The 11,572-nt window shown below is 37.7% G+C and overlaps 1 protein-coding gene across 2 annotated transcripts in view; it reads left to right on the top strand.

Moving 5' to 3' along the window:
- The window catches only part of ZFAND3 (zinc finger AN1-type containing 3), a 316,031-nt gene that overhangs the window by 34,684 nt on the left and 269,775 nt on the right, over nt 1-11,572 (top strand). The window lies entirely within an intron of this gene.

Here is an 11,572-nt window from a genome sequence, read left to right as displayed (position 1 = left end):
GAGTTTGATTTTTATAACCTTTCAGAGGAACTTGACTGATGTTAGGTCATTTTGCATTTCTTAGGAGGAATTAGGACACTTTGGTCGTCTTTTTTATGCTCTGAGAGTTGACAGCATATTCTGTTAGAAACCTATCTAATACATTGTAACTTCTGAGTTTTTATTTCCTTTTATAAGTGAAACAGTATTTTGGTTGTGGTGTGGTGAAAGCCTGAAAGCTGGAGCTGCGACATGGTTACTGTTCCAGTTATCTGGTGCTTCTTAGCAAACTACTCTAAAATTTAGGGCCTTAAAAAAGCAATTTATTATTATTTCACACAGTTGACAGGCTCATCTGGAAACTGGTGTAGCATCACTTCTTCCGTATTGTAATGGTCAAAGCAGTTACCTGCCCAGATTCAAGAGGGCGAGAGTGGGGATGGGGACTGGACTGCATCTCTCAGTCAGAGCCCTAGCAGAGAGTTGGGGGCCATCTTTAATCTTCTACTGGTGGCCTGGCTGATGCAGTGGCAATCTTGAGAGGGAGAGGTAATAATTACAGAACACCCTTCTCGTTACTCATTCATCTTCTGGGTTAAAATTCACCATGCTTAGGCACAGTTCCAAGGTAAATTAATTTTGTTGTTGGTGGTAAAGGGGTAGAAAACATGAATAAAATTTGTTTATGGGAAAGGTTTTTAATGATGTAAGAAAATAAGCTCTAGAGGAAGAACGTAAGATTTCCTAGTCCCCACTCCCCTCGAGGAAACATACGTAACTTATTCTTTTAAGAATTGCTGTATTGCTTTTTCTTACTGAGAACGGTGATAACTTGCAGAATTTAAGAAAATGGTTTTTGAAGCAGGTTGATATATTGCATGTGTCATCAAGGGAGACAGGTATGCCAGTCCCCACTTCCTCAGAGACTTGCTAGGCCAGACATCCCTTTCCTGTAACTCAGTCCCCTCTAAATATATCCTCTTAGACATTGTAAAGTGCTTCGGGAAATGATGGTGAAGTGGGTTGAAGCTAGCATGGTTCATAATTTTTCCAACTCTTTGGCTTAAAATGAGCCCCCTTGTTTATCCTTCAAGATGTGTACTTTTTAGAGACTTAATGGGAAGGTTTTTCTTTTCCTGGTTGGATTTTAAAAATGAAATTCTCCTTTTGTAATTTGTTTTAGAACTTGAACTGCCCTGCATTCTGGGGTGTGTGGAGTGTTCTCTTACCCCTCTGTATCTGTGCTTTTGCAGTTCCCTCTGTTACAGCATCTCTCCCATCACATACCCAGGCCCATATTAACTACCTGTGAAACTTTTTCTGATTCCACAGTATTCATGTTGGTTTTCATTTGTTCCTCTTACAGCACTGACTTATCATGTATACGTGTTGGCGTTCATTCTAAACTGTTTGAGTGCTGAGACCATCTCAGTCATCTTTACTGCTTATTGCTTACGCTTTGCTTAAATTTAATGTGTTGAATGAAATGTACTACTAGGTGCACAATACTCCACTAAACCTGAGGCTTAGCAGAAACTAACACTGGAGTGTTATAAAAAATTAGAAGATGATAATATGAAGAAAGTTACTGAGCACCTAATAATGGCAACTGATATTTCTATAGCACTATACAAACTATTTCTGCCTAAGTTTAGTTGTATACTTTTGACTTCTCTTGGAGGGTTGCAGATATTTCCTCTCCTTAACAGATGAGTAAAGAGAGTATGGAACTTGCTCAAGCTCACTCATCTAGAAAGAGGTGGAGCGAGAACTCAAATCTACTTAATTGTGTGAGACAATCCTGTAATGTATGCTTGTGATTTTTATTCAGGTAGGTTATACTTTAAGAAGAAACAGGATCTGAAGATACAAAATGGATTGAAAGATGATAATTGAATTCTGGGCTTTACTAAAAGAATTTCTTCATTATTTCTAGCAATATATTAACCAGAGATTTAATTTGCAACAGTTTGATTTTTGTTATCCATCGGCAATATACTGGATGTGAAAGTTCCTTTTTATATTTTGAGACTTTAAGAAGAGTAACTTTTAACTTGTGTAAAGTTATTTGTCCAAGTTAACAAGGGCTAACAAAATTTCATCAGTTAGCTTCATACTAGACAGAGTATTCTTCTATTAGACAATCAGAGCACTACAGACATGTAAAAAATGATTTGAGTGACTATTTCTCAATTCTCTGTAGTATGGTGTGTAATTAGTGTAATTCTGCATGCATAAGAGAGAAGTTAATCTATTAATACACAAAGGATGGCTTAGGGAGTAGGTCGACAAACTGCTCCTCAGAGCTAAATCTAGCCAAAGAACTAAGAAATTTTTTATAAGAATCGTTTTATGTTTTAAAATCATTGCAGAAGAGAATAATTCTGTGAATATTATATGAAATTCAAATTTCAGTGTCCGTAAAGTTTCATTGGAACAGTTACCTCATTCCTTTACTTAATTGTTGGCAGCTGCTTTCAAGCTCCAATGGCAGAATTGAATAGTGACAGAGACCCTGTGGTCTGAAAAGCTTAAAATATTTACAGAAAAGGTTTGCCAACCTGTGCCTTAGGGCATTAGTGCTTAATTTTGTCCTGTGGAACCTCAGTTGAGAAAGGCTAAGCTTACCAATGAAGACACCTGTTCAATTGCTGTGGTAGTTAAGAGTATTTGTATTTAAGAGGAGCACTATATGTATCACAACTGTTTTGAGAATTTGATCCTTTCTTTGCTCTGGAACGATGTTCTTTTGTCACTTGGCTTTGACAGTTGCAGCCTGGATTGGGCACCCAAGTTTTATTTTGTTCTAATGGCCTGAGGCTGACTAATTCATTGTATCTGACGCTTTGGAAAGCACTTTTTTTTAATGACTTACATTGAGATTTGCTTTTGAGAAGCGACTAATTGGCAGTTCCAAACTGGACAGATTGAGGCCAGGTAAAGCCTGTAGGTGCCTGTCAGGCAGCAGTGAAGTTAAAAATCACCTGTCAACACTAGGGAATTTTACTACCATTTTCATTTTTTGAAAAAATGAAGGATCATTAGATTCCTGGAGTTGCAGCACTAAATGGGGAAACTGGGTAGTTTGCCTCTGTGGAATGTTCCTTTTGTTTCTGTAGCCTAATCATGAATTACTCTCTGCTAACCTCTTTCTGGCTTTGGTTAAAAATCATTTTTCTGGTAAGTTTGTTAATTAGGAAATGTAGAAATAGAACTGCTTGAGTTGTCATAACTTAAACTAGCCATGGAACTTTTAAACGGAAGAGGGAGCTAATGAAGACTTGTTTGAAAAAACAGGGGAGGGATGTTTTTGCTGCCTTAGCGCTGGTAGTTTTGTGTTACATGAAGCTGAAGACAATTATAGATGGGGATAAGGACTGTTGAGGAGAAAGCTGTCGACTTCTTCCTTTCAACTTCTGTTTTGTACGGAACTTTTATAACTTTGATCTAGTTTTGACAAGTGAGGTTCTTCGACATCCTGTTTTCCTGTAGAAGTAGATCTTTAAACAAAAAATCAACTCCAAGGTTTGACAGAAGTCTTAAAGCATATCAGTGAATAGTGTTTTATTATTTGGGTAATTAAAATAAATTGCCTTGCAGGTTGAAGGAATTAGCTCAGATTCTACATTCCTACTGCCCTTCAGCAGTAGCAGCAGATGGCCAGAAAGTTGGAGTGAAGATGGTGGGAAAGGTGGGGAGTATAGATCCATCACATCCTAGAGCCAGAGCTGTCCTTTTAGAGTTGCTTTGTGCTAGTTCAATTTTTTTTTTTTTTTTTTTGATCTGCCTTCCCCTACCCCTTCTTTGGGGAAGGTGGGTGGTAAGTAATTTATAAACACTTATCTTCCCCAAATGATTTGCCTCATTTAATAATTTAAGCTTGTGCCATCAGTATTTTGACTTTGTTTAAAACTTCATATTTAAGATGAAATAGAGTTGTGGTAATAGCAGGAAAATGTCCTGAAGGATAGCCAATGGACTTATAACTTGATATATCAAGTGCCTGTGAGAGGGATTATGATGGTCCCAAGGAAAGAGTGAGACTTTCTGGGTCCTGCTACCCTCCCCCCTCCTTTCCCATAGTCTCATCTAGATGTGGTCTCTTTCTCTGCCAAATCCCTTGCTCTCTGCGCCCTTCTCCTCCTCCGTGCTGCTGCCACTACTGCCTGCTGCGGGTGAAGAGGCTGTGTTCTGTCTAATTAGCAAGTTGAGCAATGGATTATGAGAGAGAACATTGCATTCACCCTGGGCACAGCCTTGGCAGGTTTACTACTTCAGTAGGGGCTTGCTTTTAGCCCTTGAGTATCTTATCGAAAACGGAAGATAGATAAGAATAAAACATAGGTGATTGAAACATAACCAGTGATAGTTGTACATAAGTATTAACAGAAGCAAGATGGTTTTCTTTCAGCTCCTTGGAGCCAGTCAGGAGAGGCTTTTTGGAAGAGGTGAGCTGAGGAAGGATAGACTGAGATTAATAAAGAGATTAAAAGAACAAAACAAAACTGGGATTAGGAGTGGGAGTGGGGGTCAGTCAATTAACACATACTCTACTGTTCATTTTGTGCCTGACATGGTTCTAAGCACTGGGGATACAAGTCCCTGCCCTCATGTAGCCTGCGTGAGGGTGATGCATCTTATGGGTGATAGAGTTATTTAATGCGGTAGAGGGCATAAGTGGGGGTTTGGTGGGAAATAAGAGAGGTGGAATACCCCCCCCCGCTTAAAAAAAGACCATGGTTAGTAATTTAAATATGATTTATGAGACAATTGGAAGGTGGTCTCATTAGGAGGCCTCTGAGGGACTATAATATATATATATTTTAACATCTTTATTAGAGTATAATTGCTTTACAATGGTGTGTTAGTTTCTGCTTTATAACGAAGTGAATCAGTTACACATATACATATGTCCCCATATCTCTTCCCTCTTGCATCTCCCTCCCTCCCACCCTCCCTATCCCACCCCTCTAGGTGGTCACAAAGCACTGAGCTGATCTCCCTGTGCTATGCGGCTGCTTCCCATTAGCTATCTATTTTACGTTTGGTAGTGTATATATGTCCATGCCACTCTCTCACTTTGTCCCAGCTTACCCCCCCCGTCCTCAAGTGCATTCTCTAGTAGGTCTGCATCTTTATTCCCGTCTTGCCCCTAGGTTCTTCTGACCATTTTTTTTTCTTTTTTTAGATTCCATAGCATATGGTATTTGTTTTTCTCTTTCTGACTTACTTCACTCTGTATGACAGTCTCTAGGTCCATCCACCTCACTACAAATAACTCAGTTTCGTTCCTTTTTATGGCTGAGTAATATTCCATTGTATATATGTGCCACATCTTCTTTATCCATTCATCTGTTGATGGACATATAATGTTATTAATACAGCATTTGAGAAAGAAGAATCCTTCTGTGACATACAGAGAATTGGAGTTCAGGGGTTTGAAAGTAGAGGCAGCCCCCTGCCCCTGGGCCCCCAAAAGTTTCATTTGGTTTTGTTTTATTTTTTTGCCTTTTTGGGAGTAAATTTTTGCTGTCAGTATTCAGAGTATCAGTAGGGATAGGGAAGAGGGTAGAATTCTGCTTCTGAGAGCTCTCTGAATTTAGTCTGGCCACTCGTATTTTTGATGGTTATGTCCCTGATCTGTCAGCTACAGCAGAGTTAAAAGGTATAAATTATTTCCATGGTGTGGTGGAATCTTAAGGTACAAATTACATACAGATCAGGTCAATCATTAGGTACATAGACTTTTTCACTCCTCATTGAGACAGAGGTCAAAGTCTTTATTTATTAACTTCCTAGGTTCTTGAAAAAGCATGGCAGTTTTCTATTTTGGCCTCAGAGCTTGTACAAGGTCAAATCACAGTTCCTTATAGCTGCAGTTTCCTTGACCCTGTTATTAAATTCTCAATTTTGCCCTTGAAATTCCTTCACTTTTTCTTTTGGACAGGGTATGTTTCTTAGCTTTTTCTTCTCAAAACAGTGTTCTAGCTCTCCCTACGTCCCCATGGACGAGCTCCACATGACTTTGGCCATCCTGTGTGTACCCTGCCCCCATTCCCCATGCACATTGCCTAATTAAGATTCTTTGGTTACAAGAAACAATTCCATTAACAGTAGTTTAGTAAGGGGTAAAGTTTATTTTAAGGCCGTTCACTCATTCATTCAACAAACATTTATTGAGTCAGGCATTCTGTGTCAGGCACTATTCTAGGTATTCAAGGATACAGGGAAATCTCAACATTAATCCAAGCGCAAGCTCCATGGTATACTTAAACCGGGATTTAAGGAGGCTCAGAGGATCTTAATAATAGGCAAGCTTCAGGGTGTATCACAGTCACCTGATTGCTAGGCCCTGTTCCTAGAATAGGGCCAAACAATTTGCATTTCCCACAAGTTCCCTTGCTTGTGATGTGGATGCTGATGCTGCTCTGCTGGGGACCACACTTTGAAAACTTTAGTAAGCTCCTTTGAGGGATTATCTGATTGATTCACCTCTGACGACATATGGATGTTTTCTGATTTCCTTTTGCCATCGGGGTGTCTGGTATCCATCCTTCATCTAAACAGGAATTTTTCTGATGGGTAGTTACTCTTGAAGGGCATGATGGTAGATACAGGCCATGAGACATGTCCAGTGAAACATATAACCAACTCTGGTGGGTTGTGTGTTGTAGTCATCTAGTTTTCTATATTTTGAATTCTCTTCCTTTTTTCCTACCCACGCTTTCCTACTGTTTGTAAAACTTCACATTTTCTTTACAAAGTCTGAGTCAGCTTTGGAGGTTCTTTTGGGAGGGAGAGAATATGATGTTCCAACTTTCTACAACCCTTTTCTCTCTTGAGGCTTAATACAAAGAGGAACACACGTTTACCTCAGCGATTCTCCTTTTGTCCAGATGAGTCAGACCTTCACAGCCAGGAGGTTTTTTTTTTTTTGGGAGGGAGAGTGTAGTGGAGTGAATTATTTTTTTAACTTTTTGGAAAAAGTTGGAGGCTTATGAGGCTATTGAAGTATGTAGTGCAGATTTGAAGTAGGACTGGGGTATTAGGAAGTAGAGTAGACAAGATAGAGTAGAAGGAACACATAGAGATGAAAAATGTGTTAATGGAAAAGAAACTTTCAGAATTAATATCCTTATTGTAGTTTTCCTAAAACATGCTGTAAAGGATGTCAAGGCAGAGGTGAAACACAGCGGTGAAATAAAACAACCAGTACAGTGGAACAGAAATGTCCAGGAAGAAGCTGTTGGTGGCTTGAATGTGAATTATTTTAGGGTGATTGGAAAGATTTGTGATAGGGAAATGAAGGTACCCCATGAAGCTTGTACTTAGTGGTAGCTTTGCCAGGAATAATAAAAAAAAGAGGAATAGTCATTTCTTATACTAGACTGGTTCTTTCCAGAATGCTTTTACTGTGTTATTTAATCTTCACAAATAAGTTGGATGTGTGTTATTTTTCTTCAGTGAGGGTGAAATTTAGTAGAAATTTAACTTGACTTGCTTAAATAAAGCCTAGGTTACTGAGTTCACGAGGCTAGACCTTAAAACCCAAATCTAGCTCATTATCTTTTTCCTTGGAAATGAGGTTCTTTTACTGTTTTCCCAGTCTTAGTTATATCTACGTAGCCGGAAGCCAGTGTCATCTTTGACCCTTTATATCCCCTCCGTTTTTCATCCGTAGTTCACCAAATTGGTCTTCCAACTATATTTTATATTTTTCTCTCCCTCCTTGCCATCACTGCCACCCTAGGTCAGGCAGCCTCTGCCTTCTGCTTGGCCTGTTATGTCTAAATGGAACTTCTTACTGAGTTCTGGTCTTTCTCTCATTCATTCATTTATGATCTTTGGAAAACAGACCTGTTTATGGTATTTACCCACCAAAAGAACAGGATGAGTGCTTACTCTTAGAGATAAAATTCAAACTCCTTGGTCTGACTCCAGACTATACTGTTTTACCTAATTACCCAGTTCTATCCACATGTACTTTCCTTGAACCACATAAAACTGTTGTTGTTCCTTACTTATAATATTCTCTGAAGATCTCAAAGTCTTATAATACAGTTATGAATGTATTTCACAATGACCCTGAATCTTAAAATAGAGTTAAAATTTTCTTCGATATTCTTGCTTAAGGCAAGGTCGTATATAAAAATAAAAATATAATATTTTATATAAAATATATAAAAATTAAAAAAACCCTCTCTGTTCAAGAGAGTTAAAATTGGAAAAAAGAGATACTTGGTACTTACAAGGATAGATTCTCAGCTATTAGGAAAAATTGGTTTCTTAGAATACTCAGGTGCTCGGGGATCTGACCAGTTAGTGTTTTAGCGTAGTTGCACATTTCGTGCTTTGGTTCCTTTCGTAGCTTAATATATTTTTTGCTTTGTTTGGGGCTTTTTGGTTAAAGATTGATTCTTTAAAGCAGGTTGAATTTGTCCCCTGGAGGACATGTGACAATGTCTGGAGATATTTTTAGCTGTTATCACTTAGTGGAGAGAGGTGTTAATGACATCAAGTGAGTAGAGGCCGAGGATGCTGCTAAACATCCTACAATATATGGGACATTCTCCAAAACAAAGGATTACCTGGAAGTGGTCCAGTTTTTGGTCTGTTCAATTCTGTACTGTACCGTTTACCGTTTTTTTTCTACTTGGTCCCATATACCTCCAGATCAAAACCATGTTCCTTTCGTTTTTTAACCCAGTGTGGTATCTTTATCACCTCATGCATCTGTCTTGCTTTTTCTCAACTCCTTGCCTTCTTATTTTCTCTCTTCCTGGAATGTCTTTCTGCCTCCTACTCATATACAGTTGACCCTTGAACAACACGGGTTTGAATTGCTCAGGTCTGCTTATATGCAGATTTTTTTTTCAGTAGTAAATACTACAGTACTACATAAGCTCTGGTTGGTTGAATCTCCGGATGCGGATGGCTGACTGTAAATTATACGGAGATTTTTGACTGCACATAGAGTCAGTCATTGCCCCTGACCCCACATAGTTCAGGGGTCATTTGTATTTATAATGTCGCTTAAGACATAATTTTTGTGTTCCCTTAGCATTTGGTGTTAATTTAAACTAAATCATAGTTCTTTAATTTCACATGTTCTTTGTGTACTGCATTTTCTAAACTTTTAAGTTTCTCAGAGGGTGTCCACTCTCTGCTTTTAATCTTTTCTTCACTGTACATGTCTTTGACGGTTTTAGTACTTTTCGAAACCTGGTGGGCTTAGAAAGAAGAATATAGAAGAAGAGTTGTGAAAATTTGATTGTGCCTGGTTCTCTTGTAGGTCAGTAATGTCTGTTTTGATGTGGCCTGAATATTTCACTTCATTTTATATGACCAGAAATGCTCCAGCTTTAGAATTAAGGGGTTCAGTGTGAGTTGGTTCATTCATATTACTCTGTATTTAATATCTAAATGTGATCACTTACATTGGTAGGATAGTTGGGAAAAGAGGACTGGGTAAGATTGCATCATGGGAGACCAGGTTTGGGTGGAGTTCTGTAATAGGTGGGCACAAGGGGCAGCATGAGAGCAGGGGGGCACAAACTAGAGGGCAGTCAAAAGATAGCAAAGCAAGCTGCCTATTTAAGAAAATTGCCAAGGGATATTCCTGAGCTTCAAAAAAGAAGCTGGATTTTTTAAAAACTTCTGTTTCTTTCTATTGTATGGCTTGACCCTGGATTTTGAAACCTAGGTCAATAATCCTATTACTAGAATTCAGTAATAATATGGCTAAATAATCTTTCTGGCTTAATCTAGGAACTTCAGCCATACTTACAACATTGCTTTTAAGGGAAAATGAGTTCTGAGGTCCAAACAATTGAATTATAAATAGATTGTACTCTAGAAGGGAACTTCTGATATATAAAATTTACTTACAAAATATGGTTTAGTAAATGTGTTTTGTTTCCAAGTCTTTGCTTGTGAGCAATGTAATATGTAAGAAGTAGGAAGAAAATACTAAAACCTCTAAGAATCTATTTTATTAGGCACTTGGATAAATAAGTAGATTGCATAAAAATTCCTGACTGCCAAAATAAATTATTGAGGGAAAACACTAATCTTACAACATTTGTTTTTTCTGATTACAAAAGTAATGTATGTTCAGAATAGGAAACTCAAACACACAAAAATACGGCTTTAATGGTTCTTTGCCATTTATAGTGTTCTAACCCGCTGTAAGTCCACCAGATAGAAATCAACAGACAAAATATTTTTCTGAATGTGCCATCTTTAGGGAGACATAAATTCAAGTAAAAAGTGCATATATTGATTTAATTTAAAAATGTAGTGGAGGGACATATTAGGGCATGATTATAAAATCTCAGGTCCCTGTACTCCTTAGAGGTTCTTGGAGGTGGTAATGGAGGTCCCTAGGTTGTTTTAATGCATTTTAAAGCCTAAACAATGTGAAAAGTGACTAAAACTTTCACTGAATATTTTCTATTTGTGAAGCAGTGTTCAAAGAATATTACATGTATTGTCTCCTTTCAGCCTTAACAACTCTGTGAGATAGGCATTAGTAATACCTATATTTTATACATGAGGGCACAGACTTAGATCTAAGTTACTCGCCCAAGATCAGTCAGGATTGTAAGAGAAGAGTTTGACTCCAGAACTCTCTCTTAACTACTATATTAATGAGAGACTACATAGGCTAAAATGTAAAGCTTAAATTAAAAAAAAATTTTTATTTCTCTTTTTCTTTATGAGGACTGGGCTGGCCTAAAATTGTATCACTTAATTATGGTTGTGCTGATCAGAAGCTTCTGCAGTTCTACATATTTTGGTCTAAAAAAGCCAAAGCCAATAAATTAGTAATAAGAGCATTTTAGAAGGCAAGCTATTAGAAGTTTGAGGTTCACAAGAGAAATATAATAGTTCTTTGGTGAAGCATTCAGGATCTTGCTGGATCATGATATAAATGCCCATTGAATCTCCTTTCCAATTTCTGGTGATCTTCTCTAATGTCAGCCGTCTAAAATCCTGCTTTCTGGAAGATTGCACTGAGGGAATTACTTTGGATTCTGTGACAGTTGAATTTTATGTCCATAATTTAATTCAACTGTTAATTAAAAATTTTTTTCAGTCATACTAATTCTTTGATAGCGATTTGAACCTAATGAAAGAGGAAAGGAATTTGGTTTTGATATTAGGAATTTTTTCTTAACCAGAGATACCTTCTTCAAAGGTTAAAATTTGAAGAGAGGAAAGAGCAAGTACCCTGTCTGATTTTTGTTAGATGAAAAGTATTACCTTTTCTTTCTTTCTTTCCTTTTTTTTTTCGGGGTGGCAGGCTGCAGTGACTTAATGCATTTAAAATCTGGGTTGCATTTTGAAGTGGGAGAGCATATGTAAAACTTTATGTATTATGAATATACACACTTAATGTACTTTGTAATGATTGCTGCCTCATTCTGAGGAACAAATACGAAGAATTTTCTTTCTGGACATAAACTTTGTAAAATAAAGGCATTGTTCATAATCATGCATAATACTGCATTATACTCTTCTTGAACTCCGTCATCGCACATGAGGATGATCTGTAACCCACTGTCTTTATTCTACTCTCCCTCTTTTAGAC

Source organism: Delphinapterus leucas, chromosome 10 (assembly GCF_059928025.1).
Source record: "Delphinapterus leucas isolate spDelLeu-1000000601 "Yukka" chromosome 10, BTC_Dleu_Yukka2, whole genome shotgun sequence".
NCBI classification, from domain to species: Eukaryota; Metazoa; Chordata; class Mammalia; order Artiodactyla; family Monodontidae; genus Delphinapterus; species Delphinapterus leucas.
This window is presented reverse-complemented; position numbering and strand designations above follow the sequence as displayed.